Source organism: Protopterus annectens, chromosome 17.part0, assembly GCF_019279795.1.
Source record: "Protopterus annectens isolate FY-2018-M chromosome 17.part0, PAN1.0, whole genome shotgun sequence".
In the NCBI taxonomy this organism is placed as follows: domain Eukaryota; kingdom Metazoa; phylum Chordata; order Ceratodontiformes; family Protopteridae; genus Protopterus; species Protopterus annectens.
Genome location: NC_056751.1, coordinates 358,311,833 through 358,333,047, shown reverse-complemented (window position 1 = coordinate 358,333,047; position 21,215 = coordinate 358,311,833). Strand labels below are relative to the sequence as shown.

General features: G+C 37.7%; 1 protein-coding gene across 2 annotated transcripts in view; it reads left to right on the top strand.

Annotated features, from left to right (window-relative positions):
• Positions 1-851: 851 nt before the first annotated feature.
• The window catches only part of LOC122791672 (ras association domain-containing protein 8-like), a 753,416-nt gene continuing 733,052 nt past the window's right edge, over positions 852-21,215 (top strand). For both annotated transcript variants that reach the window (XM_044059512.1, XM_044059510.1), the window contains exon 1: positions 852-962. The gene's annotated coding sequence lies outside the window, so the exon portion shown is untranslated. The remainder of the gene's footprint in view (positions 963-21,215) is intronic.

The window sequence follows — 21,215 nt, the reverse complement described above, 5'->3', positions numbered from 1 at the left end:
TCGCAAATATGATTAATTGCAATTTTTGAGTTATGCATCATATTCCAGGAAAATTGATGAAGCATAACTCCTTTTTGGATTAGTTGATTAAACAAAGGGAATGCATTGGAGAGAAAGACTGCTGCACTTTTCTAGCACAGGGTTCAGCTTAGGTAATGGCTTTTGCTGCCTTTTGAATTGCTGCCTGTTTTTAACTTTTTTTTTTTTTTTTTTTTACTTCAGATGGTATTTTATTGCACAGTATACAAAGTACGTGACTAGGTAGTCTGCCTCTATACTTAGAGGAATTATTTGTGCAGTAACAAAATCAGAAGTCCTAATTTATGTGACAGTGTATGCCTTTTCAGCAGATAGGCCAAATCAGGGGATTCATTCATTCTAAAACTGAGCTATTGATATGTTATCCTGTTGGACAGATAAATACAATTTCTTTTCTTTTTTTGTTACTGAATCTCATTAATACATTCCCAAGTGGACTTTGGCTTCATATCAGAGCAATCTGGTCTAAATTGACTCTAGAGTTTGCCTGACATTGTCTTTTAGCTCAACAATGACTGCAGACCCATACTGCAACTTTGGAACAATACAGCACATGCAAATGAGTGTCTGGTGTCAGCTATCTACTCACCATATATTAAGTCTCCAGTTAATTTTCTTTGTTTATTATTTTCATGTTCCTTAAGGGTGAGGTTACAGTTGATAATCAAACTTACATACTCCCAGTTAGGAATTATCTGCCTTGGTCCAGGAGATGCCATAATTCTGACCTGTGAAAATGGAGAATTATCCTTAGCCTGCTGTTTGCTAAAGTAAATATATTTTGTTTTGTTTTCTTTTAGGATTAATTTGCTGTGGTGAAGCCATAAAGACAGTGACTCAAAGTCATTGCAGAATGTTGTGAAGAATCGTTAGCTGTATGTTGTGAAGACTGCTTTACGGAGTTATTTATATATAGCGGCAAGGTACTGTAATCGCTCTGCAGTTTCTGTGATTGATGAAAAAAGTAAAGGGCCAGGAAGGGCTCTTGTGGTACTTCTATCTTCACATAATAAGGTGTCAAAATATGTTCTGCTGCAATAGTTTCTGTAGAGTTACCCATGGACTGTGGTACCGAAACCTTGAGATTAATCTGTGTCTACCTGTCACCCCTTATCTTGATGTATTTGCGTAGTGTAGTTCACAAGTTTCACTATAGCTGTGCTATTACTATGACCCCTTCTGAATCCATGTTGGGTACAGGATAGACTACTATATTCTTCACAATACTGTCTTATTTACATCTGAACATCTCTTTCAAGTATTTGTTTGCAAAAGGACTAAGTGAACTGTTTGGTCTATACTTATCAACCTTATTCAAGGCAAATTACTTGGGAGCAGGAATGGTTTTATTTTTATAGGTTCATAGGTTCTTAATAAACTTACTGCTAAGTAAGAGACCACATCACCCAGTACTGCTGGGAAGTTAGTAATGTCCCCCATTAAGTAGGCTTTCTCCATATATTTCTGGTAAACATTTGCTATCATCTATCATCTATCCAATCATCCAGGATGGAGAAGTACAGAGAAGGTCAAAAGGTGTTTTTGTAGACTTAGAGAAAGCATATGACAAGGTGCCTAGAGAGGAGTTGTGGTATTGTATGAGGAAGTCGGGAGTGTCAGAGAAGTATGTAAGAGTGGTACAGGATATGTTCGAGGGTAGTTGACAGCGGTGAGGTATGCAGTGGGAGTGACGGATGCGTTTAAGGTGGAGGTGGGATTACATCAAGGATCAGCTCTGAGCCCTTTCTTATTTGCAATGGTGAAGGACAGGTTGACAGACGAGATCAGACAAGAGTCTCCGTGGACTATGATGTTTGCAGATGACATTGTGATCTGTAGTGAGAGGAGGGAACAGGCAGAGGAGACCCTGGAGAGATGGTGGTATGCTCTACAGAGAAGAGGACTAAGACAGAATATATATGTGTGAATGAGAGGGAGCATAGAGGAATGGTGAGGATGCAAGGAGTAGAGGTGGCGAAGGTGAATGAGTTTAAATACTTGAGATCAATAGTTCTGAGTAATGGTGAGTGTGGAAGAGAGGTGAAGAAGAGAGTAAAGGCAGGATGGAGTGGGTGGAGAATAGTGTCAGGAGTGATTTGTGACAGACAAGTACAAGTAAGAGTGAAAGGTAAGGTCTACAAGAGGGTAGTGAGACCAGCTATGTTATATGGGTAGGAGACAATGGCATTGACAAAACGGCAGGAGTTAGAGCTGGATGTGGCAGAGTTAAAGATGTTAAGATTTGCACTGGGTGTGACGTGGGTGGACAGGATTAGGAATAAATATATTAGAGGGTCAGCCCAGGTTGGAAGGTTTGGAGACAAAGCCAGAGAGGCAAGATTACGTTGGTTTGGACATGTGCTGAGGAGGGACGCTCAGTATATTGAGAAAAAGATGCTAAGGATGAAGCTACCAGGTAACAGGAAAAGAGGAAGGCCTAAGATAAGGTTTATGGATGTGGTGAGAGAGGACATGCAGGTGGTTGGTGTGACAGACCAAGATGCAGAGGACAGGAAGAAATGGAAACAGATGATCCATTGTGGCAACCCCTAATGGGAACAGCCGAAAGAAGATGATGACAAGAAGTCCTCTGCTTGATAGGTAAAGGCAACCTATTTCAGAAACAGGGGAATGTGTTGGGTTAGGTATCTGTTACATTATCCGGTGGTGTTGATGTGTAGTGTAAGTGTAGGATGTGTAGTGTAAGTGTAGGCCTCTAGAATGTGAGTTTGTTTTACAACTTGTTCTAGTTAGTTGAAGGAGTTCAAAGAGCACCGGGTCATTTATAGCAAGGAAAGATAAACAGAGATTATATCTCTGGAGTCTGTATGACACTGAATGCAGCGAGAGAGCTTTTAATCTACCAGAGTAACTAAGTTTACTGAGACCTGATATCTTTTTTTTACTGTGAAAATGTTGAGGTCTTTCAAACTCATTTAGGTACTTGGTGAGGTGCATGACAGTTGGTATTATATTCAATAATGGACCGTTTGCAAGGATGATTAAAGTTTGATTATGTTTATAGGTAAGTACTAGGAAAAGCAGTTTGCATACTGTTGTACACCTAGCCTTGTTCTGTGAGTGTTGAAGGGATACCATGAAGGGTAAGCTATGCATGGTAGAAGGATTTTCTAACTACCACAGAAACATGTTTATCAGCGAGAGAGTGTTATCAACATATGTATCGAAGTCCTTGATGACTCTGTTAAATTTATATTGAATCTTATCTATATGGTAAGAATTAGTGATGTTAGATTTACCAAAGGAAATTATGCTGCATTTCTTGACATTGAGGATAACCCCATGATTAATACAGCAAGCATTTATTTTGTCCAACCTTTGCTAAAGAACTTGAGTAACAGAATGAGATTTGATAACTGCCCCCAGTTTGAAATCATCAGCAAACATGGTTAGCCATAGTCTCATGATATTGTTTTTGTTGTCACAGAAATATACACCAAAGAGGAGGGAACCCAGGACATTTTTCTATCTAGAGCAAATACACCCAAACTTAACAGCATGAGTTCTGTCATGCAACCAATTAGTAATCCAGCAAACTATGTATAGTTTAATGATCAGGTGGGAGACTCCATCATTAATCTCAGTATGGTAGTGTCAAAGGCCTTGACAAGGTCCATATAAGTAGTGTAGACTGTATTCCCCCTATCCATGGCCTCAGTAACTCTTTTGAGCAGCTCAACTAGGTTTAGCAGGCATATTCTGCCTTTTACAGAGCTGGACTGGTGTTTGTCCAGGGATATAAGGTCACCTATATTATTGTTTATTAGTTCAGCTATAATACAGTCCATAGTCTTACAAATAATGCTAGTGAGACTAATACGTCTGTAAGGATAAGTGGAAGGAACACCTTTATACAAGGACACCCGAAATGCCATTCTGCACTCCTTGCAAACATACTTAGTGGAGGAACTCAGGTGAAAGAGTTGACAGAGGAGTTTTTGTAAGCGAGATTGACACTTCTCAGCAGGCATCCAGGGATATTGTCAGAACCCATGGAAGTAGTGTTTCTAATTTTGGAAAGTGTCACAATGATTTGGTCCAAACTATTCTCAGGAGGGGTATGAGGGGAGAATTGAGGGGAGAGAATGGAGAGGATGTGGGGTGAAGTTGGAAGAGAATTTGTCCTCAAGAATATTAGCAATTTCTTTATCATAAGAGAAGGAGGTACCATTGGAGATAAGTTCAGCACAGGACTATAGATAATGTCTTAGCTTGCTAATATAGCCAAAGAAAGTCTTATGGTTGTCTTTTGACTTAATTGCAATCTTAAGTTCATAGTTGGCCTTACATTTCCTTATGGTAAGTTTTAGATATTAATTACCACTGAAGTGGGCATCTTTTAATGATGAACAATGTTTTCCTTTTTGTCATACAGTTTGTTAAAGGGTTAGTTCATAGGTTCAAAGGTAAATACTAGGCTAGCTGCCCTTGCTGGCCATTTTAAGCATAGCCAGTTTCCCTTTTTAAGCTTGAATTAATCTATACCATTTGGTTAGAGATTGGTCTTAACAATCCCATGGTTGATAATTATATATTACCCCAATGAGAATAACTGGAATCATACAGTAGATAATTTGAGGGGATAAGGCATTTAAGAGCTTCCTCTGTCCATTCATAGTACAGGGGGAAGTTCTGGAATATATTTTCTGTTTCCTGTCCATACATCCATGTTACACTTGAATATTGACAGGGGTGACCTTTTATTATGTGGATGGGGAGTCTCTTCCAGAGCAGCAGTATCCTCTGTGATATATATCTGTCCCTCCAAACCATTCTTTTGAATATTCCTGTTGCCATTTGACTTGCTGATGTGCAATAAATCCATCAGCGTTGGGTTAAAGGATGCTGTCTATGCCAAACACAGATGACCTCTTAGCAGTCAGTACGATACTGAGTTTAGTGACAGGGCTTTGAGTCACTTCATGCATGACACATTGTTTAGGCCATGTATCTTTTTTGTAAGGTATCTCTGTGGGCGTTCCAGTTGTTGCATGTGTTTGGACATATACATGCCAAAGAGGACATTATATTCAATGAACGACCTAATGAGGGCTGTGTAAAGGGGAGAAATGACATCCCTAGATCTAGACGCAACCCCTTTGTTTATATGTTGTGCAATATAGAAGGACTTCTTACAAGAATGGACACATGTTGGTCAAAAGTTAGGTACCTGTCCACATAAGTTCCCAAATCCCAAACAACTGGGTCAACTGTTAGGGGTGTATTGTTAATGTGGTAGTTCCCTGGGGTAGATAACTTCTCAAATGATACAGTAATGCATTTTTTGGCATTTAATTTCAGTCCATGATTTTGGCAGCACAAACCTTCCTGCAGAATGGCTGAGTTATATCAGGATTCAGTGATTCATATAGTTACACCATATGGGTTTAATTCTAAACTAGCCATACCTATGCCAGATTAGTGTGACTGTCCCAATGTATCTGTCCTAGTGGGAATAAAATGTAGAGTAGTAGGCACCAGCTACAGGTACAAGGTTTGTAGGAAAACTGTAATGGTCTTCTCACACTAATTCATGTAAATTCTTATGTATGAGCCCTGAGATGGGGGAGTCTGTAACTCAACTTAACATTTTGATGTAAGCCAGAAACAATCCTTCCACTGAAGTGGTGTCATAATTTTTTGTTTGCAATAACTGTGATTTCATTGAGGCGGGGCTAATGGACACAAAACTGAAAATACTGGCCAGCTAAATGTTACCATTAAAGGGCAAAATGTCATTGTCTCGAACGCTCTTTTAACAAATTTTTCTACATACTGTCCATTAATTCAACTGACAGTTTACTGAATGCTATATTTTTTGTGATACAGTCATTTTGTGCATGACAGATTAATTGTAGTGCTGTTTGTTGTGTTTTGCATGTTTTTTTATTTACTTAATTGTCATTGCAGTTATATTTTAATTGATTCTCTGTCAATTGGTAAAAAACGTAATGAATTAGGCTGTTGATATAGGTGGTCTTTGCCCTTAATCTATGGCTGTGTGACCATAAGTTATTATATTTAAGTAGGGAGGTGTGGGCGTACAAGGGTGCTTGTCTCCCTTCAGAAAATACTGCTTTTATTTGATTATTTTGTGGTTTTGATCAAAGTACATTATTCCACTACATAATGCAGCTTCACTCATTTCATTTCAGTCATTTGACATTTGATAACTGGGACTTTGACTTAAAGACATCAATTTACTGCACCCATTTGGTAGGGTAAGTTGTTGTTTAGCTTATCAGTGGTTGTGCAGAAGTAATACTTAAACATACTGGCCTTATCTAGATGGATACTGAGTGAGAAAGTGTTATAATTAACATGCTGTTAGTATAATGGCTAAGGCTTTTACTTCATAGAAGCAAGGTACAGGGTTTGATTCTGATCTTTGGAAGGAAAATTGGCTAGGCTTAAAATGGCCCACAGGGGCAGTTAGCCTAGCACTTACTTATGAACCTACTATTTAATTAACTGTTTTCAAGAATTTTGCTGCATTATTTATGTGCTTTTTTTGTTAAGCAGTATAGTGATTTTATTCAGCTAACTGGATTTCCATTTGTATTAATTTAACATGCATCTGAATAGATTCCTATCATGTTCCAAACCACTTTCTTTGTATGTGTTCCATCACCTTTCTCTTTTTTAATTTGTGCCTTAAAATGTAAGTTGGGCCCTTGAGTATGACACTTTTTTCTTCTAACCTTCTTAGCAGGAGTGGACTTATTTAACAGATAAAGCAGTACTCTTTTGAAGAGCTTAACTGCAGCCTGGATATGTGATACAGATTTTTCCATTCACAGACCTTTAAATCTTTTTATACCAGATTCAGGGAGATGGTCATTACTTATTATTTATTTACATTTGGTTACCGGGAAAGTCCGACTGGGTGAAAAACCCATTTTCAGCAGAGGCCTGGGGAGAAAAGCGCCACGTATATCTTAAAAGTACATAAATATATACTATCACAGAAATTATACAGTATTTAGTAACATTTTACAGACAATATACATACTGCAAAAGACAAATTAACAGAGATGAAGTATGAATTAATATAGATCCAGGAGGTATAGTTTTCTTAAAGTAATAATTCAGTTAAATATAACAATATTAAGAAAGTTTAAATATAGCTATTAGTCAGAAAGAGCTAGAATAGCAAGAACAAGCAATTCTATAACCGCTTAGCCTGGACTAGTACAGGTACAAAGTAAGAGTCATTAAGGAAAGTTTTCAGGGAATTTTTAAACTGATGGGCATTGGAAGTAGTTCTAATAGCAAGAGGAAGTGAATTCCACATTTTGGCTACATAGTGGGAATATAGGGAATCACCAGCAGTGTTGGTTGATTTTCTCACTTGTAGTAGTGATTTATTTTCAGATCTAAGACTACAGTTAGTAACATAAGGTTTTAATATGTTTAACAGAGATGGAATATTTTTGGGCTGATATAATAATTTGTGTCCCATGATAAGTTGATTGTATGATAGCAGTTGTGGTAGTTCTAGCCTAGGTAGTTTTTTAAGGAGTAACAGTGTGCCTGATGTGGACAGTTTGTTGTTATAGCATATTTCAAGTTTCCTTAAATCTGCCTTTTTTAGATTAACAAGAATTGGGGAGGCATGCAGCAAGGTTGACAGGAGATGGGTTCTAGAAATAGAAATCCTAGAAGATTAAGTTAGGAATTTTTTGTTCCTGTATAAGATATCTATATTTTGTGAACTTTTTTGATTGTTTGGGATATGTGTAAATCAAACTGTAGGTTGTTATCACCTGTAATACCAAATAATTTTGTTTGAGGTTCAGGGATGATTTTTGTATTATGACCATAAAAAAAAGTCCACAAAAAACTAAGAGCGTTATACAGAAATAAGCAATTTCTCACCAAAGCAGCAAAGATTTCAGTAGCAAATTCCCACCTTATCTCCACCCTACTTTATGCCTCTTCAATATATACCAACCTAAGGCAATGTGATCTAAACAAGCTAGAGACCTGCTACAACAAAATCACCAAATTTGCCACAGGGGCATCCTACCGTAGTCACCACTGTCTCTCACTTGCTGAACTGGGCTGGCTTGAACTCCCTCACCTCCTTCAGTGGTATCAACTCTCACTCGCCCACAAACTAGTAAACCATCCACTAAATGTCCCATCCCTTCAGAATCTACTCCAACCCTATCGCACCACCAGACCACTAAGATCCAGCAACAAAAATCACTTGCAGATCACTAAAGCCAATAACTCTGCTGGTGAAGCACTATTCTCTTGTGCCATAGCCAAATTATGGAACTCACTCCCACCCACAATTACCTCCATACCATCATGCACCCACTTCAAAACTTTACTAAAAACGCACCTAAAAACATGCTGGCTATGCCCTTGCGACTCCCACTCTAATATCATCCACCCCATCCAACCACTACCTTTCTTTCCACTCCACTATCTACCTTGATTATAGCAAGCTCAGATGCTCATAAGCCTAGTACTTATTATACAGCAGGAACTTCTCATTGTAACATTTGTTAATGTCTGTTATGTACTTCACAGATAAAGATTCTAGTTATCTACTGATGTACTATGTTCTTCATCCGTAAATATGTTGTAAGTAATTGCTATGTTAAATTGTTAATTGCTATGTAATCCAGTGTAACTACTGCCTGTTTATTTTACTGTTGGAGCTTTTCTCCCCGGGCCTCCGCTGAAAATGGACCTACGTCCAGTCGGACACTCCCAGTCAACAAATTTAAATAAATAAATAAATTGCCAGAAGTAATACAGAAGGTGGTAGGGCTGTATGAGAGTCTAGTAGGTTGGAAGACCATAAGTTTTGTTTTTTGGGGGGGTTAAGTATGAGATGGGAGTTTAATAGCCATAATTCAATATCAGAGAAGGACTTCTGGGTTATGTCTTGGAGGTGTTGAAGTGTCATTGCAGCACATATAAGTGTTGTGTCATCTGCATATTGGATAATGGAAGTTGTTGAAGTAGCAGTACTAAGGTCATTTGTAAAGATACTGAAAAGTAAAGGACCAAGGATTGATCCCTGAGGGACCCCTATTGTAATGGGAAGAAGTGAAGAGAGGTCATGCTGCCATTTTACTGCTTGTTGGAGACCTTTTAGATAACTATGATACCAAATGAGAGCAGAAGGACTGAGGTTTAATTCGGAGAGAACAGTTAGTAATTTGTGGTGGGAAACTGTATCAAAGGCCTTGGACATATCAAGGAAGACAGCTGAAATGATTTTGCCTTAATTTCTAAGTTGATTAATGGTGTTAGTGAAACTTAGAAGAACAGTTATTGTACTGTGATAAGGTCTAAACCCATGCTGGAAGTTAATTAGAAGGTTATTGTTAGTTAGGTATAGGAGAACTTGAATGCATCTTTCAAGCACTTTTGACAGTGGGGACAAAATGGCAATGGGTCTGTAATTTGAAAGTTCTGTTGAGATGCCTCCTTTGTGTATGGGAATTATGTAAGCAGTTTTCCAAACCGATGGGACATATTGTTCTGCGATAGATCTATTTATGAGGATTGAGACTGGATAGGATATAGCTTCAGCTGCTAATTTTAAGTATTCAGCTGGCAGGTTATCACCTGCTAATGTGGTAGGTTTAAATTTCTTTAATAGCTTGTATTTGGTAGCAGTAGAGATGGGCTGGAAAGAGAAAGAGGAGTCTCTCTTATTGGAGGTTTTTGGTAGTGTCATAGAATCAAAGTTATTTTTATTTAGAGATAAAATACTTTTTGTGAAATATATATTAAATTCTTCTGTAATGGTTCCAGTGTAGTTTGATGTATTGGGGGAAGGGGTAGAGTTTTGTCCTGGATAAAGGATAGCTTTGATTGTGCTCCACAATTTTTGAGGATTTGCTGGTGTTTCTGTTGTAAGTCAGTGTTGTAGATCTTTTTATCTAGAGTGATTTGATGTGTTGCCTTATTTCTAAGTTGTTGGAATGCTGTTCGATTATTTCGAGTTTTACATGTGCACCATAATTGCCAGGTCTTATCTCTTAAATTAAGGAGATTTCTAGTTTCTTTAGTTAGCCATGGTGTATATTTAGCTTTTGTGCAAATTGTTGTAGAAGGGGCTAAGCTGATTAGAATGTTGAGAAAGGTAGTATTAAAATATTCTACAGCATTGTCTAAGGGAAGATTCATAAGTTCAGGTTCATAGGTTCATAAATTAGTACTAGGCCTTGCTAGCCATTTTAAGCCTAGCCAATTATCCCTTGTGAGACTCAAACCCTGCACCTTGTGTTTGTAAGGCAAACACCTTAACCATTAGGCCACCCTCCTAACTCCTTGGGGTCCAATTACATTTTTTAGTATACCTATTAAGTGCTGAGAGTTGAAGTTTTTTTCACTACGAATTTTGCAAAAAGAAGTATATTTGCAATTATTAATATGTTGCCTTAATAAATAGGTTGGCATATGATCACTGAGACTTTCAGGTAAACAGCCAGAATGTTGAAACAAGAGATGTCTGTTTGTTAGTGTCCAGTCCAGTATTGATTGTCTGTTTGATTTTTTGTCACTTCAAGTAGATGGTTGGATAAGTTGTGTAAAGCCATAGAGATTGATATGATTACTGGGGTTATGTGAGTTACGTGTTGTCCAGTCTATATTTAGATCACCCATAATGATAGTTTCCTGAGTAATGGATTGTGATATAGACTGGAGAATGTATTCTATTGTAGAGATATGGTTGCTGGGTGAGACATAGATGGCTATGATGGTTATGTACTTGTTATGTTTAACTTGTAGCTTGGTTGATAAAATAGCAATGTTTTTGGGACATGTTATTGTAAGATTAATTGGCAGCAATATCAAGTTGTTCTTGAACAGCATGGCTACACCTCCACCTCTTTTATCCTTTCTGTTAACTCTATGAATGTTGTAACCAGGAAGAATAATTTCATTATCTGAAATGTGTGGTTTCACCCAGGTCTCAGTTAAGATAGCAACATCTGTGGAGTAAAGCGCGATATTAGCATGTAGCTCTTGGATCTTATTATCTATACTTCTGAGATTAAGATTTAGAAGCAGGAAATCAGAGCCATTATATGGAAGATTAAATATATTTTGTCTCTGAGGATAGAAAGAGGTGTTGTTGCTTGGACCTGGGTTAGAATGTATATCACCACTAATTATAAGTTTTGAAACAGCAGTTACTAGTGTGTGTAGTAGTTTTAATATGTGTTTGTGATGTTTGAAAAGAGAGGTTTTTGAATCATGTTTAGGTAAGTTAGTTTGTGTATTAATAGGTGTGATTTGGTAACATATAAATCAGTGGGGGATAAGAAGAAATGAGTTTTATGGAAGTATGAATAGTGGATAGATGTACTTTTGTGAACAGCATAGTGACTGCCTAGCTGAAAATAACAGGAAGTTAACTTAGCAGCTGTTGTAAGTAATGAGAAGCATTACATGTAACAGTTTCAGCTTCATTGCTAAGTTAATTCAGGGGAAAAAATATTTAATAATTATAACACAAAGAGATAAAGGTTGATATATTGTGTGGACCCTAGAGGTATGTGGGGAATAGTACGTTTAGTAGTAGTATTAGTTGTTAACATAAATAATGTGAAAATACAACTTACTGAAAAAGTTTGATGAAACGGCTGTTCAATGAACAGAGATTTCGACAAAGTGGGTTTGATAAATAGCAATTCGACAAAGTAAGTATTCGACAATATGATATAGACCCGAGATGTTCCTATTAGTACTGAAGTACGAGGTGCAGCACACAGACAATAGAAATTACTAGGAAAATGAAGAGAGTCGTGTACAAATTTTATTATTACATTCACTTTGTTCTCAACATAGTATTAACATAACTGTGCACTCTGAGTGTGCAGTGTGTTTACAACACTGCAAAACAGCAGCCATGTAGTTTCAGTAAAGCAAACTGTTTGTGGGTATCATTGTTGACTATTTCCTATTCTTAGCAACTGTTATACAACATAATGGCCTCACTGCATCATACACTATACTACAGAAAACTGAGTACAGAAACGTGTTGATTTGGTATTGTGTTTTATTATGCACACAGTTCCATCTACACTGCTAAATTTCAGTTGGAGTCGCTTCATAATTCTGTATGTGGTGTCTTCCTAGATGGAGTCCAGCCACTTCTTAACTATGTTACTTCAGTCTAAGAGTATGTGTTTCCAAGATTTACTGCTACACAGCCATAAGGATCCTGGACCCACTCACAAAGTAAAATTCCAGAAAACAAAGAAAGAAAAACTTAAAGACATTGAGATTCACATAAACACATGTTCTCTTTCCTTTAATAATTCATAAATCTGGCAGATGTGTGGAAGCCAGGACAGAGTGTTATATATTCACCCTTCATTTGCACATAGCTCAATATCTTGTACCTCTAGAATTAGAGAAAAAATAAAGGGAATTCGGGCAAAGGCTCCAAATTAGGGATGTGTTTTAAATACTGGTGCTATTAACTTTCAACTTCTCCAAAAATATCCAGTTTTAAAATGTAGAGAGGAAATATCAGAGCCAAAATTACAGACATCCCTACAAATTAGGGACATTTGAGAGGCGTATTTGCATGAGCAGATTGTATCAGCAGATAGCAGCAGCAACAGCATCTTATCCCCCAATAGCAGTCATTCAATATCATTGCAAAGAGACTTCAGTTTGAATTTATATTACTGAGAGAAGTCAGGACACACAGTACCCTTTTATAACAATGCAGTTAATGATATCCAGCTATTACAGGAAGTGACAGTGCTTCAGCCACAAGCATGTTTTTCTCACTTACTCCTTTTAAAATGTTTCAAAAAGTTTTAAATTTGACATCAGACTTTTAATGTTATGAATTATTAATTCATTGGTGAGAATATTGCTTTCCACATAATTTAACTAACTGGTTATTTTATGATTGTACATAGGTAAGAGATTTGTATTTTTTTGTATTACTGATTTTCCCAAGATACATGAAGAACCTCACTGCACAGGCCAGAAGCATAGCATAGCATGTGAAATCAAAGTATGCTGAAGCATAGTCCATCTGAAGGATGTTCTGCTCCTGGAAATGCAGGCCCAGCAGCAGTGCTTAATAATGGTATGAGCCAATAAATCAGAAGTAACCATGAATTTGTGAGGACAAAGACCTAATGAAAATAATCACTGTCTCGACCACTTGACCATACCCCTAAGGAGTACGCCTGATCCACATTAGAAAAGAATAAAAAGCATTTTTGCAATTATGTACCTAATGCTTCCTAATCCAGTTTAACACCTACTCTCTCTCTCTCTGTATATATATATATATATATATATATATATATATATATATATATATATATGAGTCTATATTATAATCTGAAATCTCAATACTTCAAATGATAAAACATCTAGAAAAAATACATGAAAATACATGAAAATCAAGATCAATGAGAATGTCGCACCACATATCATCGAGTAGCATAACATCGAAGGTAAGTACTGCAGACAGGAGCAGCCTTAGGTCAACTGTTACCCTAGGCAAAAGGGCTCCACGGCGCCCCCCACCACACTATCTGGTGCCCCCATCCTAGTCTACTTACACCAAATAAATATTGGAAAAGCGCCCCTACTAGAGCAGCACTCTAGGTGGCCGCCTAGTTGGCCTATGCCTAAGGCCGGCCATGACTGCAGAACTCAGTGATGTGTAACACAGACGCACAATCCACGTATTCTTCACTAATTCATCATGTGTAAACACAGCATGTTCCATACATATTAGTTTTACTCAGCTTTTGAATCATTTCTGCCAACAGTATCTCGAGCCCAAGAAGTTGAATCCACAGAACAGCGAAAGTTCAGAAGCGCGAAATTCAAAACCTCAAATACCGGAGGTTTTGAATTTAGTGCTTCTGAACTTCCACTGTGGTCATGTATTCAGGTAAGTGTGTGTGTGTGTGTGTGTGTGTGTGTGTGTGTGTGTGTGTGTGTGTGTGTGTGTGTGTGTGTGTGTTAAGGGGTTTGGGTAGGGGCTGTGGTGTGTGTCAGTGTGTTTTGTTGCTGTGATGTGTGCGTGCGAGGAGAAAGTAGCTTGTGTGGTGGTGCTTTGTGTGTGTTTGTATATAGTGCGACCTCGGAGTGAGAATATTTAAGTAGGGTGGGTGCAGACACAGATTGTGTGTGTTTGTGTGGAGAATGGTGTGTGTGTGTTTGTAGTAGTACCACGAAATTCAAAACCTCCAGTATTCGAGGTTTTGAATTTCGTGGTTTTCAGTTTTCATTGTTATGTGGATTCGGCTTCTTGAGGCTCGAGATACTGAAATTCGAGATTTCAGTATTTCGAGCTTCTGAAGTGAATCCGTCCTACAGTATGCATCCTACCACCTGTCTTAGGCACTTCATCGCCATCATCTCTAGCTTCCTCGAATACTTTGCCTTTACTAACTAGTTTTAGAACCATGCTGTAGTACTGATCACACCACTGTTTTTTACACCTTACTTTTCAGCATCTTTGGCATTCTTTTGTCATACCAATCATTATATAACCATCCAGCAGTGTGTCACATAATCAATTATATAAAAGTGTGATTAGGTGTAGAATTAAATTGAAAATGGTCTTTCTTGAGTGCTTTATATGTCAGGAACAGGAATGAGATGTTTGCAATTACAGTAAGTGGCAATTTGATGTAATTCCTTAGCTTTCAGATATATCAAAAGATTTGGCATTAGGAGCTGGTGCGTGTGTGTGTGTGTGTGTGTGTGTGTGTGTGTGTGTGTGTGTGTGTGTGTGTGTGTGTGTGTGTGTGTGTGTGTCAATGTTTACAGGTTTACAGCTAGGTAAAGGCTAAGTAAAAGGAAATAGTTGGTGTTGTACACGAATGCTGCTGCATGTGCTATGTGTCTGAGTGTCTTATTTAGTGCTAGTGTTAGGGAAAGGGTTTTGAATAAGGTGAGGTGTGGGGTTAGGGTTGGGGCAGAGTTAGGATTAGGGTTAATATTGATTAATAAGGTGGTGCAGAGAGGCAATATATATCTGAGCGTATCATTAATAGTAGATGTGTCATTATACTGTCAGTCATTTCTAGAGATGTAACTAAGGCAGGGCTAAGGGGGAGGTTGCCCCAGTTGAAATAATTCAGGAGGAACAATTTTCAGGTGTCAATTTTGGGGAAGTGCAGTACCAGTTGTAAATGGAAACCTGATAGCTTTGCATTTGCAAGTGGTATATTACACTTATTACTCACATTAAAAAAAACTACTTTCAGCAACACCCATTGAAACTGCCAAGCAAATACCTATATAAACACATATAAAATACTAAGTAATAAAGATCACACATATCACCTTACTTGCATATATATATTAACTCTAGGTCACATAACACCAGTTAAGAAAACCTTTACAAAATTAAAGTTGACCTTAGCATGTTACACAATTACAGAGGTCAACTACAGCAGTGTTTAACTAACTGTGACAGCAAAAATAAAAAACAAGGCTTACTAAGTGAGTAGCTGACGTGCTGGATTTTATACATATATATTTATAATATTTTTATAGATCTTGCTTATCTTTTATAGGGACAGTATATACAGGGCATATCTGTGAATCCATGAATCCAGAAAGGCTAATGACATTGTCTGTGAATGTAACCTATTTTATGAAGGTGTCATTTATTTTAGAGTGCAGGTTCTATTTTTGCATTAGTTGTCATAGTTTTATGATCTCAGTAAAACATGCAGCAGGACATCATTCTTACTTTTATTTGATGTTCTCTGTTTCTACACTTTTGTGCTAGTACAGGGTGAAGCCATCATTTACAAGTTGCTGGGGGGAGGGGGCTTTCCTTCAGACAAAAATCGTGTTTTTGGTAATTTTATTTAATTACAGTGAAACTGCATTTTATATGTTAAAATGTAGTTTCAGTCATATGGCTGTGATCCACTCACTTGTACTGAACAGGCACACATCCACACACGTGCTTGTGCACACGTTTGTGTAAATATATCATTTTAGAGTGGCTCTAAAATGATCTACAGCAAAAACCAAAATAAAATATTTTTGCTGAGAGCAAGCCGCCCCCCACACCCCTGCTAATTATATATACCAACACTAGAAGAAACTATCAGATGAGGTAAACACAGCGACTACATAAAACAATAAAAATCTTGATCAGAAGAAATCAGGCTGTAGACTGAAAATTAAGCACTTTCGTTTGTTTACTATTTAAAAACATGAACGTCATGAGAAACTTCATTTAAATGTACTGTCTGTAGTGTACATTTAAATAAAGTTTCTGATGAAGATTGTGTTTTAAAATAGCAAATGAACGAAAGCACTTAATTTGTAGTCAACAGTCTGATTTCTTCTGATTGAGGTTTTTATTGAATTATATATACCAACTCCAAGTTAGCATAACAGCAGGGAAAGGGCAAATTCCCAAACCCTGATGTGACACCATTACACATGGAAAGCAACCAGCAGGCTAGAAAGCCAAAAAAGAGCATTCGCTCATCTACACATTCAGTCTCACAATCTACAACTTTATATATATATATATATATATATATATATATATATATATATATATATATTTTTTTTTTTTTTTTTTTTAACATAGGTATAGATATATGTATATATGAACATACCTACAATGCAGTAAATTTATTTGTTTGACTCAACAAGTGTATTGCTTTGGATATTTCCTCTTAGCAAAACTGGAATGCTCTTTGAAATCATTTAAAGTAAAGCAGGGGATTTTTTTATCCATTGTGATAATAGATATTGTCACTAATTTTGAAATACTAAAGCCTTGTCCCTACTTCCTGAGCTGAGGTTGACAGCTACATGCAGGTGTTATTAATAGGAATAGGTGTAGTATGAGGGAGACCAGCAGACCCGTTTTCTATTCAGAGTTAAGTTGCCAAAGACCCACTTACAAGGCATTGTAAACCTTCTTGTGGTAATTTAAAGAAGAAAACATCAGAGGTTAGGCTTTCCCTTTTGAGTAACTATTTAGATATTATATACCACAGACTCATTGTTTAACTGAGCATTTCATTTACACAGCTGTAAAGTTACTGTCTTTGTATTGCCTTTCAAGGAGATGGTGAGGAGACTAAAAAACAAAGATAAGTGTGGTTGCATAGGCTCAGAGCTTCCTTAGGAAAACATCTGTGTGTGTGTTCTCGGCTTTAATTGGCAGGTTGAGTTGCCATGGCTGCGCGTTTTAATAATGTGTTTGCTTGTACATCTGTGGGAGTAAATGAGAGTCTTCATACTGTTTTGTGCTTGTGGATAACTATTTTGTCCCATCATGCCTACAGTTAATATGGCACATGAAAAGATGCTGCCTTAAACGGATTATGTTTTTATCATGACTCACATGCCACATGTAAAGTGAGACAGTAAGAGCCTCTCCATATGCATGATATTCCAGGTCACAGGCCAGAGCAGACACTGTTAGCTGCTACACAGAGTGCTGCACTTGCTGACAGTTCACTGATCCGTTCATTTAATAATTACAGAAAGGTGATTTGGTCTGTGTACATCCAGTATAAGGACAGTAAAGAGAGCAGTCAGGTACAATGCAACTGCTTTGCTGCAATGTGGTGCAGGTAGAGGTTGCAGGCAGTTTATCTTCAAACATATCTCAGGTGTCATCAAATAACTGCAGTTAGACTACATGCATTGAAGGAAGTCATCTGTCTACACCACAGCAGTAGTCTAACTTCAAGAGCCAAGCATGATGTTCAATGAAATACTGTGATTATATTTGTTTACTTATTTATTTATTAAAGTTTGTGATCTAGGATAAGACACTCATACCAAAGTTCCCATTTCAGCCTCAGACCTCGATGTATAGGAAGCTGCATCATGAATTAAAATCATTATCTCCCTTTATTTAATATAGCATCTAGTTAAAGTCAAAGTAAACGTTATTGTCAATCAGATATACACAGCAGTGCAAGCTGAGCGAAATTACATTGCTTTGGTCCCTGTGTAAAACATAACAATGAACACATAGTTTGAATAACAGTAAGACTAATGCACATACAGTTATAATTAAAATATTAACAACACAATAAATTACCACAATTGGACAGGAAGACATTAGACAATATTATACTAGTATATATTGCAAGATAATTACTTCAAATTGTGATTGCTTAGAATATTGCACTTCATCAGTTGTAGTATGATATATTCTGATGTTCATATTGCACATGTATGGAGTGATGACTCACTCCTGACTATTGCACATTGAGGAAGTAATAGTATAAGAAATCAGGTTAACTGTACCAGTTATTGAATCAATTTGCCAGAGTGATTTCTATAGCTGATACTTCATAGCAAATGGCATATTGATCTAATTATTCGCTGCCATACCTGGCATTCAAGTTCAGCAGCCTTATGGACAGAGGGAAGAAGCTCTAGATCTCAGTCTAGATGTTTTGCAGTGTAAGCTGTGATACCACCTGCCCGAGGAAAGGTGGAAGTACATGCCATGGGCAGGGTAAGTGGGAACATTGATTATCTTCACAGATCAGCCATAGATGGGAACGAGGAACTAATGACTTTTTCTGTTGTCTTCACTCCCTCAGTAGAGCCTTGTGTGCAGATACTTTGCAGTTACCATACCAAACTATGATGTTATTTGAGAGTATGCTCTTGATGGTTCCCCTGTAGAAGGCTTTGAGGATGGACTAAGACAGGTTTGCCTTCCTCAGTTTCCATAGGAAGTACAGACATTGTTGTGCCTTCTTCACTGTATGGCTGATAAGAGTCAACAGGATAGGTCATCTGAGATGTGCACCCCCAAGAACTTGGTATTTTTGACTCTTTCCACTGCCACCCCCTTAATTTCCAGTGCTTGATGTATCTCTTGAGTCCTCCTGAAGTCCACTTAAACTACATAGGAAAAAATAGGAATTGTGAAAATAATACATACATGGGGAGGAATGAGGGTTAATAGAAGGCAGGACTTAAATGAGCTATGTAATGTCTGACCGAAAACAATTGGGTAGATTATAAGTGTTGTATAATATTTGCAATTGGGAGTGTGTCAGTATGGTTTGTGATGTAAAATGCTTGCAGTTAAGATTGTGTCTGTGTGGTTTGTTTTCATTTATATAAATGTATGATTGCTTATGTCATAAATGATGGTTTAATAAGGATGTTTCTTGTTTTAAAAAAGGGCAGGAACTGAATAATTTACGTAATGTTGCTTAGGTTATATGATATATAGCAATATATATGAAGCATAATGCTTGTTAATTTTAACTTGTTAATACAATTTGATTATGTTTATATAAATGTAAATGTGCCTATGTTACAAATGATAGTTCGATAACGGTGTTTAAAAAAGAGCCAACCTAATGCAATCTAATTTTTGGAATGATATGTTATTTATGTTGGATTGCCCATCAACTGGACTCGAATTAAAATAGGTACTGGGGGATGTAGCAAAGGGTTATGCAAAAGCCTTGAAATGAGAAGTGCAGCTTTAACCAAGCAAGCTGGACTGTCAAGCATCTCATCTCATGCTGACACATACTAGATCCTCCTGGAATGACACCAGCTATTTACCAATTACTGAAGACAATAATCCTTTCTTTGTATTTAGGTATCATTAGAGGTGAAAGAAAGATTCCACTCAGGACTAGTGTTTTAATTTCTTTGCAACATGGCTGGAAAGTTCTGACATGTCTGTCTCCATATCCTTCTCTACATATCAGGTTATTCACTCCTACATGTACTGCTATTTGTCAAGAGCTTGGAACCTTTCCTTGTCCAGCCTTCTGAATGATGAGTTACTATGCCTGACATGCTAGAACATATTAGGGCAACCAGCCCAACAGTTTCCACTAATTACCAGATCGATGGGAGCCCACTGAACACTGAAGACATTATAAGAGATCTGGGGACACAGGTTGACAGCAACCTTTCCTTTGACCACCACTTTTCCACTGTGGTCAGAAAGTCCTTCTGTGTGGCACATCTCATTATCAATGGTTTTGCATCCAGGAATAAAGAAGTCATCATCTCTGTCTACTCTTCCCTCATTAGGCCAGTAATTGAGTATAATGCCCCACTTGGCATGTACCATGCAACAGCTGGAAAGGCCACAAAAGTAGTTCACAAAGAGGATCCCAGGCCTTAAACACATGTCCTACATGGGCAGACTAAAAAAACTGCAGCTATTCTCTGTCTCATGTCGTCTACTAAGAAGTGATCTCTACTTGACTTACAAAGCCATGTCTGACCCAGCACTGTTAGAAATGCTACATCTAAAGAAATCTCAATCCTTCCGCACCACCCGCTCCAGAGATTTCAACCTCATTACCACAATCAATAGAACATGCTGGAGGTTCAGGTTCATAACCCATAGACTGCCCATACTCTAGAATAGACTTCCCATACATGTCAAGCAGAGCACCTCACTGGCCCTCTTCAAGAGAAATCTTGATAAGTGGATGGGAAATAGAAAGTTCACGCTGGGGATCACTCCAGTGGCTCTACTTGATGGAAGCACTGGGAACTAACGTTGGGTGACAAGATGCCAGAGCATTTCTATGGGCTAGGCTTGTAAAGGCTCCAGGGCCATTATTCTAGTATGCACCTATGAACTATTAATTCTATGGTCTTGCTTACATTTAAAGCCAGATTGTTGCTGTCACACTAACCTATCAAATGCTCCACTTCATCCCTGTAGGCTGTTTCCTCACCTTTTCTGACAGGACCTATGACAGAAGTATCATCCGCGAACTTGATGACTTTGTTGGATTCATGCTTGGCCATGCAGTCCTGCATAAACAAAGTGAACAGCAGAGGACTCAGGACACAGTCCTGAGGGACACCCATGCTCAATGTAATACTGACTGAAGTGTTATTTCCCACATGTACATTATGGGGTCTGTTGATGAGAAAGTCCAGTATCCAGTTACATAAGGGGGTGTTGATGCCCAGTTGAATCAGCTTTGATATCAGATTCTGGGGGATGACAGTGTTAAAGGTGGAACTAAAATCAATGAACAGCCTTCTGACATAGCAATTCTTGTTCTCTAGATTTGCCAAGGATTCATGAAGTGCTATAGCTATTGCATCAGCTATGCTGCAGTTAGATCTATAAAGAAACTGTAATGTATCTAGTGTTGCAGGTAGGCTTGAAGAGATATGGTTCTTGATCAACC